This window comes from Dermacentor albipictus, chromosome 3, assembly GCF_038994185.2.
Source record: "Dermacentor albipictus isolate Rhodes 1998 colony chromosome 3, USDA_Dalb.pri_finalv2, whole genome shotgun sequence".
NCBI classification, from domain to species: domain Eukaryota; kingdom Metazoa; phylum Arthropoda; class Arachnida; order Ixodida; family Ixodidae; genus Dermacentor; species Dermacentor albipictus.
The window spans coordinates 82,752,016-82,771,524 of NC_091823.1; positions in this window are offsets into that span (position 1 = coordinate 82,752,016).

Sequence of the window (19,509 nt, forward strand, 5' to 3'; positions counted from 1 at the left end):
TGCGCGGAGGTGAAAGCAAGTTCAACACTCTGATGATAAACATTCACAAATGTCACCCATGAAGCCGCAGCTCCGGCAAAAAAGCACAATAACTTAAGGTGTTGTGGAGAAACCCCCCTCTTTGGTGGAGGCAAAGCTGAAGCTTTCCGAGTAAGAACGGCACGCCTGCTGGCCGGCCGCCGTGGTATGGACCACCACCGGTGTCGGGCCTGTCGAGAGATGTTTGTCCCGCGGGCCGTAGTATGGAGACGCCTGTATCAGAGCGTGACGTATCCATGGGATTAGACCGGTAAACGTTGCATATGTCTAAGAATGTTTTGTTTTCTTATTCTGCGGTGTGATTTCCCGTTCCACCTCCACGATCCTTTCAAGGTGCTTTCCTCTCACGTAAAAAAAAGTGCCTTTTTCGGCCCAATTTTTTCTGCTTCATCGCTGCGGTGATCGAAGTCTAAAACACTCTAAAAATCCACAACATTCTTCTTGTTATTACCTTTAGTTGCCAGAATAATTTGCCATGCGCAGTCGGTCCTGTTCTTACTTTCGACCGCACTCGTTTTTTTTTTATCTTTTTCACACGATGGCACACTGGTAATGTTGGTTACCTGCCAGGGGTGTCTGCTTTCACCTGCCTTTCCTGTTCATATTTATGCCTGTCTATAGTGTCCCTCCCACATGCACACAGTGCTTACTCTTTCCGTTCCCCTTTCCTCCACCCCCAGTGTAGGGCAGCAAATCCGGTGCTCTTCTCGTTGACCTCCCTGCCTTTCCTGTCCTTGCTTTCTCTCTCTCTCTCTTGCCTGGTATGTTTACTCGTATATTTCGGCATGCGCTAACTAAGAAAGCTCTTGTAGAAAATCAGGGCTTGCCATGGGTGTTTCGGGCTTCTCCTAAGGTTTTTCCATGTTGCAGGGTTGGAAAGCCAATAGCGAGCCGTGTTGTCGCGGTTTGGAAAACCGCTCCCTTCCACTTGTTTTTGATACGTGCTGTTGCCAGCTGGGCTGCGAAGTGTTTCAGACCTCATTGAGTTTGATAGGGGGCGTTCAGGCGGAGCACTTGCCGGCAACTTTTGCAACGTTGGCTCCCCCTGCAGCAAACAACACTCCTCCACTCCCACTTGTCCTTCATGCCCGTTGTTCATGGGTGCCATATAACACACGCAACTGAATAGCAAAGCCTTTCGTTCTTGAGAAATGTTTGAGACTGGCCAAGCCGCCTTCGTTAATCATGCGTTCGCTACCGTGATCGACTGGTCTTTCTTTATGAGTGCTGATCTAATGCATGACCTGCTTGCCAGTTTTCCAACATGATCGCCGTGCTGCGCACATTAGCCTTCCTTATCAGCCTGCTACACCGCGGATGCCGACCGCTAGCGCCGAATTAATGGCGCCAAAGCACGTGAACAGCCACAAGCTTGACAAACGGGAAATCCTAATCGTATTTGGATCTGTGCATTAATCAACGCCTGCTGACCCACGTAGATAACTTCCTGCAACGCAAGGAGCCGAGATACGACCCAGCGCGCATGCTTGGCAATGAGCTCCTTGTTGCCTATATAGAGTTATTAACTAAAGTTACTGCTGCAAACAGAAAAGCACCAGTTGCGCGGTATGGTAAAGTGCTATGCACCAGCAAGTTTAACAGAGTCTACGAATCCTTTTACGTTCAGAAAGCTTTCCTAGAACACTCGCGCCTTTTCTGCTGCGTGTACGTTATCACGATCAACGGGAACAAGACCTTAAACGAAAGGAACAGAACTTAATATGATCGTTATCCTCCTTTGTTGTACTGGTCTGCACAAGTTTAATAAAATCTGCTTGAAGGAAATAGTTTTCGTGCGACAGAATGATTTCATGGGGTCTTTTCCTTCTTTTTTATGCTTCACATACGTATAATGCCACTTAAGGCGTCTTCGCGTGCAGGGTTCAGCGGAGCCAACACAATTGCGATATTCGAGCTTCTTCTCGCGTATTGCTGCTGAATGGCCATTTCTGTGCAACTCATTTGAACATTTCGTCTCAGCGTTGGGTGAAGTGTAAGATGCGGGTTCTGAGGTGCGTGTGTTCTTCTTAAGGTAAATAAAAGGAAGAATCAACGAGACATTACCATGCGGAATGATGAGGTTCAAGCCTTCTTGTACAATACGCTTTATATAGCTAGATAGCTGATTGCGTTAAATGTGGATGCGCATTCGATCTAGCAGACTCTCTGTTCTCAACCACGACTGAATGTATAACTTTACACAGCCTAGAAGAACATTTGCTGAGCGAGTTAGTACATGTTAACGACAGCATGCAGGGCGCAAACACATGTCCATGCAATTTACACGAAAAGACAAATAGAAGACAGGGAGACGAAGTGCCCTTTTTTGTTGGAATGAAACCTTTTACGAATGCAGAACGCAAAAGACGTAGCTCGGCAAGCGCTCAGTTTGTCTGCTAGTTTTCTTCGTTATACATTCCACGTGCACGTGTTTGCGTCCTTCAAACTGTTTATACAGACAGCATGAAAGCGCGCTAGCCTCCCAATCATTTTTTTATTAACTGCTGAACTTACACGAAAGAGAGGGCATGGTGTTCTTGTTCCCCATAGGCCCCAATTCGCGTTGCGAATTTTAGTGAGCATAATAATTTTTAGGGGTAACTTTCGGTGGACGGTTTGGCAAAGGGTACACCACGGTGTTTGTCCAGCGGTCTCATGATGCGGTCGTCGTACATAAAATGCACGGGCTTCTTCCACAGCATGGAGACGCGCGCCATGGCATGAAGTTTGAAGAGCACGCATCCATGAGTTAGTGGTGGAAGGCATATCTTTGGAACATTCCGTTATTTTTCTCCGTCGCAAATAGCTGGTCTCCTGGTACTACATTATATTTCAGTGCAAGTATGACGCACCGAACTTGTGTCTTCCAAAATACATATGCACACAGACACCTTGTGTCAGATTCTGGTACTCACGTAAAACTAACAGGATGCCTTGGAGCCGTCTGATGATGATCGAGATTTATATTCTCAGCAGAATCGCACAAGTCTCCTTGCATAAAACACGTCGTTCTTCGTACGTTGAGTAGAGAAGTGCCACGAACGACAATTTGCCACCGGATAATAGATTTCGAACCAAGCTAGTATGGCATTTATTGCTGACACTCTGATAAGGGCAACAGTAGACGGCTCAGTAACATACCTTGTATACGATATCTATTGTGAAAAGCCTGTAGGTTCATGTCGCAAACTGTTGCTCACGTTTTATTACGATGAATGCAATCTGAGCGTGAGCGGTCTTTTGACTTGTAGATTCTGTGGGGTTCATGCAGTAGATTAGTGAACACATATGTTTATGAAGAAGACAAAGTACCTCTGGCGATTAAAGTTCTGAAAAAAAAAATGAAGTGCATAGGCTTTTCTGATAGATCCTTCCTGTGTTGTACTTAGTGAGCTATTTCTTGTATGTGTGTGGATGCGTTCGTGTGCGCGCGCGTGCATATGTGTGTGTGTGTGTGTGTGTGTCGGCGTTTGTGTTTGTGTTTGGGGGAAAAGTGTAATCTCCTTTAAAAGCACTATTTCCTTTCAGACGGAGTTCTCCCTCAGAAGAAATGCTGGATTAATTTAGGAGCTGCAGTTCCATGGAAAACGTAGAGGCATTATATGTCTTTTCTTTTGTTAGTTTTTTTTCTTGTAGAAATGGGGGTCAGTGGGGCGGGGGTGGGGAAGGCTGGAAAGGACGATGACAATGTCAGAAAAACTGCTCAATGCCTTCGCTTTCATCTGACTACGGCAGTTCTTGAATACGCTCGCCGTACTAGGCATCGTAATTCGTATTGAAAGTATTTTGAAATGACCCGCGACATAGAGAATAGGAAAGGACAATTTTTGTGGGCATAGTAAACAAAATAATTGCTCTGATTGCGCGCCCGCCCAAAAGCTTTTGTGACCGTGCGTTTTGGAGTCAGACGTCCATATGCAATCAAGTTCGTGTTGAATAACTGCATACGTGTTCATGATTCGTTTCGTACGCTACATTGCATGAGCGGAATCGCTAGTCTGATAACTTCTAATCAAAATTTATCTTCCTTTTCTCTTTTCAGGTTCCTATATAGTCGAAATTCTTTTTCTTACTTTTTGACGTCTGCTGTAATGAAACACGTTTTTAGCAGACGATTAACTCAGTCAAAAAATAGAAAAAAAAAGAGAATGCGGGTGGGTAGGGAGGGAAGGGGTAACGTGAAGATCAAAACTGGGACCTGCTAGAATACGGCGCCATAAGTTATTGGCTTGTTTAATGTCAAGATAGGTGCGAAATCGTAAAAAAAAAGGATCTTAACAACTTATTCTGTATTTCTCCTGTGCGACTTGTCTGAAAGACGTCGCAGTTTTTTTCTACCGTTCTCTGCAGCTTCGTTTCCTCGTATTGAACAAGAGGTTTTCCTATCTCGCAGTCTGAACTATACTTCTGCTATTGCGACTTACTTAGCAGCAGGCTTTCTGATTCTAAGGTCTAAAGGCTAATTAAACCTTCTAAATATAAACCTCAGTTATTCAAGCAAATTTCTTTGAAACATTGAAATCGTGCGTATGTTGCTCGCAAGTTCATAAATAGGAGGAGCACGCTGATCTTGTGTCAAGAGGGGCTTTGAAAGGTGTCTGATTGTTGAAACTGCTATTTTAACTAATGACCAAGATATAGTGCGCCGGTCGTTTAACCAGCTCATTAATTATAGAGTACGGACAGAAGTGACATCAAAGAACAGGAAAAAAAAAACGATTATGTCATTTATCACGCTGTCACCCGCTGAAATGAGGTCTCTAACAAAAGTAATTTACTCTGCCTCGTGAACTGCCCATCAGTGGATGCTTTCTTCAAGCTCTAACGTGAACGTCTTGACCACGTTCGGTTAAAAAAATCCTTCTACGTCCGCAGTTTGTTAACTAAAGACAATCATTGGCGAATAATTTATTTCGCACCCCCAAAAAAACATTTCGTATTCGTCGTGCCTATAAACTCGCCGTTAAATCTCCTCGGTTGGCGCCCAGGCCAGAACTTGGGCGAATGTAATCAAGACGAATGTTTCTCTCGGGCCGCGGTTGCAGCGTTGCAATTCAGCAGCTTGTTTAATTGCCACAGAATGCCAAAGCAGCTTCGTAAAAGCGACATACTCCACGTAGCTAGGACTCGCGCATGCGCTACTTATGTGGCACGGCCCAGCGACCAGCCCCACAAAGAACTCCTGCCGCGGCCCGACGACGCTTCGTTCGAAAGTCACCGTGTCGCATAGCGCCTATACCAAAAGCGTGCAGTGGGTTATGCGCAGTGAGTACGGCCCGGAGAGACGTTGTCGCGAGGACTGTTCAAAATGTGAGATTTATATGGGCGTTAGTGTCAGGGTCATCGTGCGAATATCACTTATGGCACAGGCATGCTTCGTGCATACAGGCATTTCCTGCCTTGATGGGGAGACGAGATGAGTTGGCAGTGCTTGGCGACAGCTTGAGATATAGTAGAGAGGTCCGGAACCATTAATTTACTTCGATGTTCGCTTTCGCGAGCCCGGAAGGACTATGTATCTTCTCTACCAATGGTCTGGCTCACTATACGCGCTCCGTGAACTCTTCCTGGGCACGCTTGAGGAACATGGTTCGAAAATTGTCTGAAGAGCTTGTGTTCGGCGTCGCCGAATGAAGCAATGGCTCTGCTATTTATTCGCCCGATAACAGAGTTTGGACACGTTTTGTTTTCTGGAGAACCTCCATACGAAATTCGGCCCCTAGTTCTACTGGAACGACAGCCGTTGCCTTTAAGTCTCGGGCTTCCTAAATTTGTCGCGAATGATATCTTATTTCATGAAGCACGCCAGCCTTCGCTTGTCATGCGATGTCATATCCCAACACTACAAACGTTGCTAAATATATATGCCTCTCCACAGAGGTTACAATGTGTTTTCATTATTGCATCAGCCTCGTTTTTTAAGCATCAGTGGTGTCGCTCACGTTGCCCTCTACCTTTCTTTTCGTGCAATAACTGTCGGACCTATATGCGAGGTGTTCACCTATGCGATTTCAAGTTCACCTATGTCCTCTTCAATTTCCTCTGTTACAGTCACTCAAATTGAACATGATGACATATTCTCAAACAATGCTAAACATTTACCATTTCAGTATCTGAATGGTATTAGAAGACCACCTCCCACACCTGTGTACAAAGACCGCCATAGCGATAGTTCATTCTGTCTTTGAAGAGAAGGCAGGCGTGGGCATTTTATCACCATATCTACGAGGGTTGTCGGTAGAATAAAGTTCTCAAAATTTTTCGCAATGAAGAACATGCTTATCGACATTGAATATAATACATTTTTGGAAAGCTTAACTAGACATTCCCCTATTTTTCGATGTAATCGCCGTTGAGCTCAATGCATTTTTGCATGCATTGTACCAACTTCTTTATGCCTGAATTGCAGAACTCTCCCACCGTGCCATGAAGGTAAAGCTTAAAACGTCTTCTTTCAGCACCTATCCCGTTCTGGAATGCGTTCCACCTAGGTGCTTCTTCAATTGAGGGAAGAGATGGTAGTTACTTGGGGCTATCCCTGGGCTGTAGGGCGGGTGGGCGACAGTATCCCATCAAAGTTTGTTGATGATATTGCTTGTTACACGGGCGATGGGCGGACGAGCGTTGTCCTGCCGGAAACGCACTCCCTTCGTGAGCATGCATCTCCTCTTTCTTTTAACCGCGCGGCGAAGGTTTTGGCAACGGCTCAGAGTAGCGGGCCGCATTGATCGTTGCACCGGCAAGCCACGAATTCGCACAATAACCTCTTGCTGTCCCAAAAGACGAGTTATTTAATTTTTCTATTTTTCCTTTATCTTTGCCCCACTTTAACGTTTGTCCCAAAAGACGCTCGCCATCACTTCCTCGGCTTCGGCGACTCTGGATGTTTCCACTGACGGGATTGTTGCGTCGTTTCCGGTGTCGTGTGCTGGACCCAGGTCTCGTCCCCAGTGACAACAGAGCCCAAGAATTCTTCGCAGTCGGTTTCGTAGGCCTGAAGAAATTCGCGGGCCGCTTCAACACGTTGCCGTTTGTGGCCTTCCGTAAGCATTCTCGGACCCCCCCCCCCCCCCCCCCCCTGCACAAACGTTGGCATATCCTATGTGGTCCGTCAAAGATTTGTCAATGCAGGTCTTGCTGACATCAAAAATTATCTCGCAGAGCTCCCGAACCATCACCCTCTGATCTTTCAGCATTGTTTCTTCCGCTTTCGCAATCGTTTCGTCCGAAACCGACGGCAGTCCAGAACGCTTTCTTTCATGGACGTCTGTACGTACGTCTTCGAATTCTCTGCACCGTTCGCCCGCGTGTTGTACGCTCATATACTTCTCTCCGTAGGCTTCACACAGCTGGGAATTAATGACCACCGGCGCAGTGTTTTTTGCACACAAAAAGCGAATCACATAGCGTTGTTCGCACATGGCGGGAGAAGTGAGTGGGAGCTCCATCTCTAGCGGCGGCCAAGCCAAGACTGGAGCGTCGCAGATAGCTCGCCGGGGCGGGGACTGGGAGAGGGGAAACGAAGCTACACGGTCAGTGTTGCCGGATTCCACGTGACGTCCTTCCTCGCGACTGCAGCTTCTTGGGAGCCTTGTGCTACGGACAACTCTTGTAAATTGGCCATTTTCCAATGGACTACCTCACTTCATGCCTATCTATCAGGCGCACATAATGCCAATTGTTTTAGATTTACGCGCATTACCATAATCTGTCATCAGCAGTAACTTTAACCGATTATCTGTCTGTATGTTCTTCACTAACCTCACACAAATTGTCAAATTTATTAGAAATAGTCTGTTCTCTCACCCCAAAACATTAACGTCTCGTTCGTCTAGCGTGGATGCCAGGCCACAAAGGTCTATTCATAAATAAACATGCAGCTGTATTTGTAGTAGCATCGGACTATGATCCTATAATCCCCATTTTACCTACGTAAGCTTTCATCACTGCGTCACAATTCAGAAAATATACTTCTGCAAATAACTTCGCCAAATAATCGTTGCCAACGTCTCATTTATCTCATATAAATTGTCCTTGGAACAACCGGTGGTGCTCCGCTAGAAAATTTGAAGTAACGATTACGAGACTACGGTACCAATTTACCCCATTGAAATTTTACCTCCACCGGTCTGGTCTGGCTGTATCCCCTTTGTGTCTTTTATGCAATGAGAATGAATCTCTGCTACCCTTAAGTTTGATTTGTCGATGGTTCATTATCCAAATGAAAAGCTTTTTAGCTGAACCCTTACTAAACCGTGGCTTGAATTTGACTCTTCCGGTAAGTCTTTCCTTTAGGGCTACCACACTGGGTCACATCCACAGTAATGTCTGTGAAGCCCTCTGCAACTTTCTGCGCAAACCAAAAATAATTGCATGCTAAAATTGTTCTTTTAATGTCTCACGCTCACATAACATTTACTGTAAAACCAAGATATTTGATAATTCATATATGGATTAGTCGACATTTTAATACACGTTTACAAAATGAAAACTTACTTTAGTTCACCTTATTTACCTAAAAAAATTTTTTCTGCCAACCGATTCATGGCTAATACCCCAAATTGGGTTGCGCCGTATCACTAAGGAACAGGAGCAATAGCTACGTACGGCTCGAGAGGTCGAGCGTACGGTCTGACCGGTGCTCGAGTGGTCTGACCAGCGGTTCGAGTGACGGCCTTCTACGACCGCGTGCCCTACTGCCATGCGGACGTGGTGAAGACAATGTCCCGCTCTGGCCTGCTGCTCACCAGGTGACCGGCGACCTGCTGTCACGGCAGCCTGTTGTCGTGTTCAACCTGAGGGCCTGGTGGCCAGCGGCGCTCACGACCTGGGACCAAGGGGATACCCGCGCCTACGGACCGGCTGGTCCAATATGCCTGCAGCTCGAGGCAATCTACAAGCGAGTGCCTGTCCACTGGCCAGTACTGCAGTTGCCTAGTGTTCTGACGGCCTGTTGTACGCCTATCCTGCTGTCGCCTCACGATCCGGTAGGGTACGTTGCGAACGCCAGTGAGAGGGAACGCTTGCGTCCAAGCAGGCTCAAGAGGTGCTGGACTTGAGACTGCCAAGCGGAACGCCCCCGATGAATACCGTCATGGCAACCACGAGTACGTACCGTACCGACGAGTAGGGAGGTACATGTGTGCTTAGGCGCATCGTAATTTTAGACATCCTATACTTATCAAATCAAGAGTTTGACGAAAACTCATTCGGTCGGGATGTCTCATAATGAAGGGTAAAACTGACGCCGACCAAAAACATTCAAGGAAACGAAGCCAATACGTTTCGGCTTCCATACGGGGAGCCGAAATTACTTATGATATCAAAAAATGTTATGAAATCAAGAGTTTGATGAAAACTCGTCTGGCCGGGATTGCTCATGGTTAAGAGTAAAACGGACGCCGATCAAAAACATTAAAAGAAAAGAAACCGTTATATTTCGGCTCCCCGTATGGGAGCCGAAACGTATTGGCTTCTTTTCTTTTAACTTTCTTGGTCGGCATCCGTTTTACGCTTGACTATTCTAGACTTATTATTATTATGATGTTCCTTCAGCCATTTGCAAAGTGTAACTTATCGCGTCAGTTTAATATATTCTGTGTTGCCTGTACGAAGCACGCGACGGCCGTATCATTCGTTAAATGAACATGGGCCCACATTCTTTATCTTGTCATAATGGGCTTCCCCAGACGCGGCAGTGACCGATGAGACAACCAGGGCGCCTGCGAGTGACAAATGAATTTTTTGAAAGCAAAGCCTTGTGGCTCCGCTGTCAGATTTGGCCCACTGACCGACTGACTGACTGAACAAATTATCAATTGATTATTATGTCGATCAGTCAAAGTACCAACTAAACGTGTTGGTTAGGACAGACGCCGCAGTGAAGAGCTGCGGACTGATTTTGACCAACTGAGGTCACGCACATCACATAAATTTAGGTGCTCGATAGTTCCCTCATAGTTGTGTATTAGTGGCCATGAGGTGTTTGCTGTTTTTTTATCATTATTAATAAATCGAAAGCCTTAAGTGGCTCACACCCCCGATGGTCTGGAAAACGAGGCATGTGGTACAGAAAGTCACGTGAACTCGTCTCTTGCAAGTACGTGTTCGTGCCACTGCTCTCGCGTTTGTCGTCGTCTTCTTCCACAGCTGACTCCGATGCCACGCATCATGCCAAAAAAGGCAAAGTTAATTAAGATAAAGTTAATTCAGGCAGTCGAACCCACGACCTTTGGTGGGAGCCACGCCAGTGAGCTTTGGTGTCCATTAAGGCGAAGGTAATTAGGGAACTTGTATTAAAGTAGTGTTAATTAAAGTGCTCGAACCGATAACTTCTGGCGGGAGAATGAGAAGTAATAGCGCAGTCGAATGGAATGTCAAGTAATTTACTGCATGTCTCTGAGCGCGCAGGATTTCACCCTCTCTTTTTGGCCTGTGCTACAGTGACTGTCATTTGTTTACTGATACTGTCAATGAGAGGGCCGTTACAGAAATTGAAGATAACACGTACGATATATATATATATATATATATATATATATATATATATATATATATATATATATATATATATATATATATATTTCACTACACTTTTGGGGGTATTTACTACAGCTGGGAGTGTCAGCCAGCACCACAACTCACATGCCTTGGCGGCAGATGTGACACATCCTTTCTGTCGCAGGCGTCACGTGTACGTGAACTTTTTGGGCGAAGGCAACTGGTCAAGAAAACCAACGATGCTATCGGATGGCATCAATGCTACCGAATTCGAGACCCTCGCTCTGTAATGAACGAGAAGAAGGGACACCAAAGGGCCCCATTTTTTTATAGTCATAAGAAGCTAACTAACAAGTACAAACAATTTCCTCTATGCTGTCCTTCGTGTCGTTGTTTTTTGGCGTCTTATAGTATGACTGATAAAGATCGGGCCCCTCGGTTTCCTTTCTTCTTGTCTATCTCTTCCTCTCCCTATTCGGAGACAGTCTGTCTCTTCCTGTCCAGTCCAGACGAGAGCGACGTCATTTTCTGGTGGGTGAGTGACAAGAAGAGAGAGTGCAACTTCTTTCAAGCCGACATGTCTCACCGTAGACATGGGACTGGGTAAGTGCCGCTGGTCGAAGAAGCTGTCGGACGCTCACTGAGAATATTCGGCGTGTGCTGGTCCCCGATGAACCTCTTCTATGCCAACTTGGGTAACCCGGTATGTTCCCGCAGGTGTGTGCTGCTCTTCAATGAGCGGCTTTGACGCCAACATAAGAGGCTTGGTATGTGCCACGGGTAACGTACACTCTAGAATGATGAAAAAGATCCCTTATTTTAATCGCATGCTGAACGTAATCAAATTCACGTTACAGGGATTCCTCAAGGACAGCAATTAGACTGATTGGCAGGCAAAACCACAAATGCACTTAGTGGGTGCCACAAATCAATGTCTTTCACGCCAACGCCTTAGTCAGCTGCACCCTGAATGCACTGGGTACGGCCACTCTTTGCATACCTCTCGCCTACTTGGGTCGCTGAGCATCTGCCACAGTGTGCGGAAAGCGAGTGGAGCATTCTCAGCGTTCACAGACAATGACGCGGGAGGCTTCTGGTCTCGGGGTACTGCCTAAAATGCACTACCTTAAGTAGGCATATACCTAAGAAGGTAGGCACTAGATGGCGCGTTGTGTCGAGAAAGAAGCGCGAGAGAGGAGCCCGGTTGCCGCGTGACGCCTTTCCTAGCGTTCGCACTCACCGGGGCGCCATGCATTTCGGAAGTCACGCGCAGGCTTCGTGGCAGCGGTGCTAGATGGCGCCGAAGCTTCTTAGGAAAGCGAGAAAGAGGAAGCCCACTGCAATAGATGCCTCATACATAACTTGTTTCGATCGTGACAACACGTTGTGTCGCTATATTCATTCAATGATAAACGCATTGTCGTCGACAGTCAACGTGAATTGGGTTACGCCGAATTTTCTTTTGGGTTGGATTTTGTATAGGGATCCCATGCAGTTTAAGCATACTCCTTGTTAGGACATGTTTAAGATTTGTAGGCCAGGATTTTCACCTCTGGTGTTCACCAACCTTCATTCCGCTTTAGGCTCTACCGGGCACGTTGCTAGTATTACAACACACATGATCCTTATGTTGGTTTCATCTGGGTCCAGAAGCGCACGTTATTCTTAGGTACTTATGTTTATTCACTCTGCTGGTTGTTAGATCATCTATATTGTAAGGGTATTCTAAATTTATTGTCCAAGCCACACCAGTTTTTGTTGTGTATCTCGGTATCTTGCCGTTTTCCTGGGTCAATGAGCAGACAACTACCGCCATCTATTGATAATGTTTTCGCTTTTGACTTTCTTCTGGACTGCTTCTTCTGAGACTTTTCTCTGCTCTCTAGTAGTTGTAATCCTTGTTAATGTTGTCTTTGTCGTAGTCGTCATTGTATTGTTTTGTTTTTTTTTCTTTTATTCTGCCTTGTACTTCCAGAGCTCTTTTCTTCCTCTTCTTGTTTATAGCAGTTGCCTAATCATAACCTTATGGCTGCATAGCCTCTGAGTTCGCAGATTTAACCATATCCGAGAACAGTTTCGTACGCCTGAGCTCCAACTGAGGACCGGCGTCCGTATTCACAAAACGTCTCGGATGTACTCTATTTAATCGATTATAAGGCGTTCATGATTATAAGGCGAGGGTGTCAATTGGAGGAGCCAAGAAACGAAACTATCGCATTATTATGTGGTTTTGCGGCATTTCGGCGCACGCTGCCGTAAAGCGGCACTATACGGCATAAGTCGCGCTGCCGTGAAGCCGCACCTAAAGTCGAAATTCGGGTATATGGTGGAAAAAAAGGGGGGAGGGGGTCAGTTGGAGGCTAAAAATTCGTGTAAATAAATCTTGCCTTACATTTGAATAAATAGGGTATGCGCCACCAACAACTCACCGTGAGTGACGATATCGGTAGTACTCCGATTAAGCACAATAGCCATCTCAGAGTATTGAAAAGATAATTATAGGTAGTTCTGTTGTCATTTGCATGATTGCAAAAATGCCTTTCACCTAAGAGTCCACAGTTTACTGTGAAATTCTAAGCACAATGTGACCGTGAATATTTTGCCCGAATTTTAGAACATTTGGGGCCGTTAAGGAATGCACCGGGTAAATAGGTCAAAGGTGAAACAGTCACCAATCAGCTATATCCTTTAACATAATCTTCAATCGACGACATGTTACTTCTTCTCTCTAGAACGTTTGGGTACATCTCTTTGAGTGTGCATAGTTCGACTAGACGACTTCGAAGAGGCATGATGAAACAACGTTCCGCGCAGGCACCTTCCATAACCGCTATGTCTTCTTTTAATCATCGTTCGTTCCGACAAAACAGGCAACAGAAACGTACAGGCACGACGACTACCCTCATTGCACAGTGGGTCGTCATGCCAGAGATCATGTCACGTACTAAAGGAGAGTACATACCTTCAAATCTAAAAGAAGGGAAGGAGTAATGTTACACATCGAGAAGATAATTTGGATCCACACTTTCCGGCTTTATCGTCGGAGGCATAACGTTAGCCAGAAGCACCGTGGATGCGCCTTACAAAGTACCAACCAAAAACAATTGTTTTTATTTCGTGTGTGTGGAAGAACCTTTTAGGAAACTGCGGAAATAAAAGCATTCAGGTAAAATAATTTTCCTATGAAAAATGAGCGCCCGTGAGCGTCTCTGCTGTTTTCAATTTCCACTCGAACGAGCATTAAAGGAACCGACAGAAAGTCCAAGCGGCGTATGCAATGGTTACACGCTTATTGGCAGAGACAATGGTTCTGAGACGCCACCCATCGTAAACCCACGCTTGTTATTTGCGAATCTCTGGTTTCATATGACACTCACCAGTCTAGAAACATTGCGATCCCGATTACAAAGAAAGAATGCACTCCCACTCTCAAAATTGAGCCTCCCAGTCTGTCAACCAACCTCCCTCGTTTCCACCGCTAATACGATCGCGGACAATAACAGCTTCAGAGTTTCAGTTCGAGAGAATGGCGTACACGTAGCGAGGACGCTAATGAACTCTTTTTCAGCAGGCGTCGATGCATGCATATCACTGGTTGTTTTGTGTGGATGCACTGAGCGTGAGTGCATAGGGGCTTAACGCAAAGATAAGCGAGAAGATACTTTGCTGGATTAATGATAGCGACATGGCTACGGGCCATGCCCGTGGGGTAGGGCACTCGAACGCAACGTCGTTTTGACAAACAGCGAAAGACTCGGAGTTGGAGTGCCTGTCCGTGTACGGTACTCGCTCTCTTGCAGTTGCGAGTGATGAATGTATTGGATGACAAATATACGCAAAAGGACAGTACAGGTGAACGAATGATACGCACAACACAATATCCCACTGTCTGTAGCGTCATGTCAATCTGAAGAAGCACTAAAGACGAGGCAATCGCAGCGGTTAAATATATGGTGATTGTCGTAGGGGAACTGCAAGGTTTCGACAGACCTTGACAAAAAGTAATCCAGTAAGGCCACCAAAAATAATGCTATTCATTTTCGTGCACAGAATGAGGTTGATGACAAACGGAAGTACAAACTTCCGTATTTTCGGTCTATCGCTTGAATCGCCTGTGCCCTCTCTTTCCTCATTTGATACGCTGAGCCGGGTGTGCTTTTCTTTTTTGCCCTTTGATAGCTCTTTTCTTTTCATTTTATATTGCTTAGGATATGTTTCGACCTTTATTTGCCTCTGTATACTCTTTTTTCGCATATAAATTCAAATAAAGAATGTCATAGATCTGAAAAATTTACTGAAGCGCACACTAAAATTGATTGTAAACTCATATAAGTAAGTCAGATAGCCAGTCTTAATGTCGTATCACCGGAATAATAATAAGAAGAATAAGAAGATAGAAGAACACAAAGACAATTTCCAGTTGCATAACTACATACTATGGCCTCTCTTGTACACAGAGCGAGAGATGCTGGGAGCCATGTTCGTTGCGCCACCCTTTTGATATGCAGCGCAGCGGTAGGAAAAGGTCCACAGCATGCAGTCGGTAATTACAGACACTCGGAGAGTTCCAGAACAGTTGCGTCGGCCGAAAAAAGTTCTCTTGCAGCGTGCGACTAGGACAAATTAATTAGGTGCGTCTGGGTACTTTCGGAGGCAGACTTGATAGCGTTCTCAGTGAAGTTGTGACTGACGATGCCACAATGAGAAAGATGTCGCTGATATTTGGTATAGCACTATTTTACCAAAGCATGATGATTTGTATTTTATTTTAGACGCTATCTGGCTAAGATATCATGTGACTTAAAGCAGATGGGAATACCCGAAAAGCGCCTTTCGGGTCCAACACACACAGACACACACACGCACATGCACATGCACACGCACACACACACACGCACACGCACACACACACACGCACGCACGCACGCGCGCGCGGACACACACATACACACACGCACACACACACACACGCACACGCACACACACACACAGACACACACATACACCATCCATTTCTGTTTTGGCTGCCTATGCTAAGAGAAACATAGCTTATGCTGCTACTGTTCTTACGAACAGTTTTAGCCTAAGTAGCTTTCTCGCAAATTCTTGCCTATAATTTTTTATTCAAGCAAATTATACGACAGTGGGCACATTCATCACTGGCTGGAAAATCATTTAGCGCATTAGCGCTGTTTTTGAAGGGCGTCCGATTAAGTGAACATCTGATTACATTCCTGCATTGCATCCTCCTCTAGGTGCACACTGTTTACTCTCTCCCAATTTTCCCATTTCTATCCCCATTTTTACGTAGGGGTGTCATTGCTTGTGCACTGCGTGCAACGAAATCGCTTCTAATATTTTTGATAACTACATGCCTTAATCACACCTTATGGGGTAGCTAAGTGCGTGCATGCTTGTGGATGTGTGTGTGTTTTGTATGCTTACCTGATCCCTGCATACAGGGAGTTTCAGCGAACACTTTGAAAAATTCTTAAAGGTTACTTTAGCAGATAGCACAATCCTAGTTCACGAGGTGGGCTACTCGACGCGGCGGACACCACTTGCACAAAAAATTGAAATACATATTCGAATAATTATGGAAACTGACTAATTAGGTTCTTAACTAATTATCTTATGGCCAATACAGCAATTCACAAATTCTGGTCATGGAGTTTGCAAGGCCCATCCACTTGGAACGAATTCTCAGGATGACAGCAGTATCGAGATATTGCCTAATTGTGCGGAGAAATGCATTGGCGTTCCAATTACTTTCTTAACAAAACGTTGTTTTATATATTCAGGCACAGAAGGAACTGGAACGTCAATGTGTTTCTCCGCAATTGCAATTCTGTGTAAACATTCTTTGGTGTGGGCGGTGGCCCGCCGTTAACCACTGTGGAATAAGGGTTTCTATGCTTCTATCTAAAGGTAATGAAAAGCTGAGTTTAATAAGCGTATCAATATAAATCAGATTGTAACTCTTGAAATCTTGGTCAAAACGCGTTTTTTTCTCTACATTCTACATTACGTTGCTTTCAGAATGCAGCGCAGTTCAGTTCGTAATTTGGGAGATAAATCCTATCATCTTCGCATTTTGCGTGTCGTGCAGCGGCATGGGATGTTCTGTTGTCCAGATAACGCGTTTTACACGGTCCCGGTATCCACTGAAGCAGCAAGCACAGTACGAAGTACTGTACTTGGTTCGCTTTTGTAAGCTCTTTGAATGTCTCATAAATTATAACAAAACAGTTCAGTTTCCGTTTCGTTCTGGAAACTGATATGTGAGTGCCGCATATGGGAGTCATTGAAAACAACCCCCTTTTGTGCCTCTCGTACGAAATTATAAATACTATCGCACATAGGAGAGTAAGTAATTCGGCCGTTGTTATTCAAACCGATATAACTTGAACGTATCCGGCGAAATACCAACTTAACCGCAAAATGCTAACCTGGTAACGAAAATGAAATTAGACGGTACTTACTTTTTAAAATCGTGAATCTATTATTGCAAAATCAACGAGAGTTCTACAAGAATAATTCTGAGCAAATCTTTAGCTCCCCTTCAACACATTATGTCTCTCACTCACAGCGCGCGACGTGAACCTTTTTGCTTGTTGCCACTGGAGAGGGATAATTTAGTTATGTAATGAGCTTAACGTAGCATGCACATGGTGAAATTTACGTACAAGTAGGACAGCTTCGAATCTTATCTGGGAATTGGCATGCTCAGTTGAATATACGAATAAAATTTATTGCGTACCGTCTAGGCAACCAAGTGCAGTCCTGGTTAACCTCCATGCCTTTCATTTATCATCTTCCCACTTTTACATACCTCCATCTTTTTCCCTGTAAAATAAATTTAAAACTGAACCAAGTGAAGAGAAAATATACCAGAAAAGCCGCATAATTGCTCAGGTTTTTATCGAGTTTTAGACTTCCTATAAGGAAACGGGCTTAAGCCCAAATCAAGGCAGAATGAAAGCGCTTGTTGGAATCGTCCTTAAGCAAAGCTTTCCAGAAACAGTTTACCTAAATTAAACGCGAAGAAAAACGTAATGCGTACAAATTATGCCGATCTAATGCCTAATTGTGTGCGCGCAGCTGGCCTCCCTATCTTACGCGCATATACGTTATGTAGGTTACCGTTAGATTACCAGATAAAACAAATAACCCCTAGGTATACTTTGTGGCGCAAAACATATTTCCTGAAAAGGGACAGAAGAAAGGAAGACAGTGAAGCGACAGTCCGTTCTTCTGTCCCTTTTCAAGAAATGTATTTTGCGCCACAAAGTATACCTACAAAATCTAAGGACCAACTTGCCCACGAAGAAGTCCTTTCGCAAATAACCCCTGTTCGGGTGTTCACCTCCCATGCACTGAATCGGACTTTTCAGATTCGAATGTGAGAAAAATATATCGAGCACCTTCCGAACCTGAGGTCGTCACCCACATGTGTCCCGCCTCCTCGACCCAGATAGCTACAGGTGCTCTTCTGCAGTAACTCGACGACAACGTTCTCGAGTGTCCTACTACAAACACGCTATACGCCCTTGTCTATAGTACACGCGAGCAATCTAAACATCTGCCGTCTCTCTCTCTCTTTTTCAAATGCGAAACATTCTTGGTCTCATGGCCCTTCGCGGTAGGAGGTACACAGGTAGGTTCCTGTGTCGCCTCGCTTAACGAAGGTGGAATCGAATCTCTGCTGTGAAACGTAGTATTTTGGCGCTCTAATCACTTGGACACGATAGCGCAAATACTTCTCTCCTTCCAAAGGCAGCGAGATTTTTTTTAAACACGGCGCGTGAGCGACATGCCACTTTCTCGCACTCTTTCCTTGTGACAGTTCGCGCTTCGAGGTGCCGTGTTGGACTGCGCTATCTCCGCGATCGACCCACATTCTTTCTTTCCTCCACTGCCCTCTCCACGTGCAGCCCACTAAACTTTACAAAGTCTAGTTAACCTCCCCTACCCTTTTCTACCTCCTTTATGTCTACGTAGTCACTAGGTAACACGCAAACATGTACGCTCAAGGCATGACTATGGCGAAGGCAGCTACTGCAAGACAGGTCTCCGACAAGGCGCGCAATGAAAAGCACGTTGTTCCTTTGCGTGAGTAATGAAGTAATAACTACACGTTGATGATTTAACTTATCTTTGTACGTGGACTTTGATTTCTATGGGCGAGCACATGAACGGAATAAATAATAATCTGTACATGTGACAGAACAATCATTTGTTATTGCAAGAGAGAGAGAGAGAGAGAGAGAAAGACATTTAGTATAAAAGTTTGTTAACAGTCAGAACGTCTTACAAGAAGCACAACAAAAACGGTGCGCGCAGTAAGTTTTCTACAGCTAAGCGTGCTCTTATTCGTAGACTCGTGCAGTTTTCTTGACAGAAACAATTGACGTTTATAAAGAGCTTCGTTGTATTATTTATTGAATGATTTTCGAAATGTTCGCAACTTCTGCCACCAGCTTTTGCACAACATATGCCTCGCTAAGGTTGGTTCGTGAGCTTGACTTGCCTTAAGATGTCCTTCTGCTTACATAAGATTAAATTTTTTAAACAAACGGAATAATTATTTTCTTTTCTTTCTTTGTGCGGTGACGTATTTGATGCTTGCCGTGTACCCTAAAGTCTGAACTAAGGAAGGAAATGAGGAGTTCGGAAAAGCTCGAAATATTCATGGTAAAGATGAACTGCACTAAAAAAAAAAACGTGATTGAACGAGCACGGAAATGAATCGGGTAAGGAACAGAGGAGAAGGGCATTACTGCATGACCATCACAAGCTCGCCCTGACGAAGGACCTACAGTGAGCCAAATAAGGCTAACAGACTGTCAAGAGCAAACGCACGTAATTGAAATACCAACGCTTAGCAACGAAAAAGTAGGAAAAGGAAAACGCAAAGAAAATTTGAGCACCTTCGAAAGAAAGCCTATTAAAAATTGCTATCGCAAACCA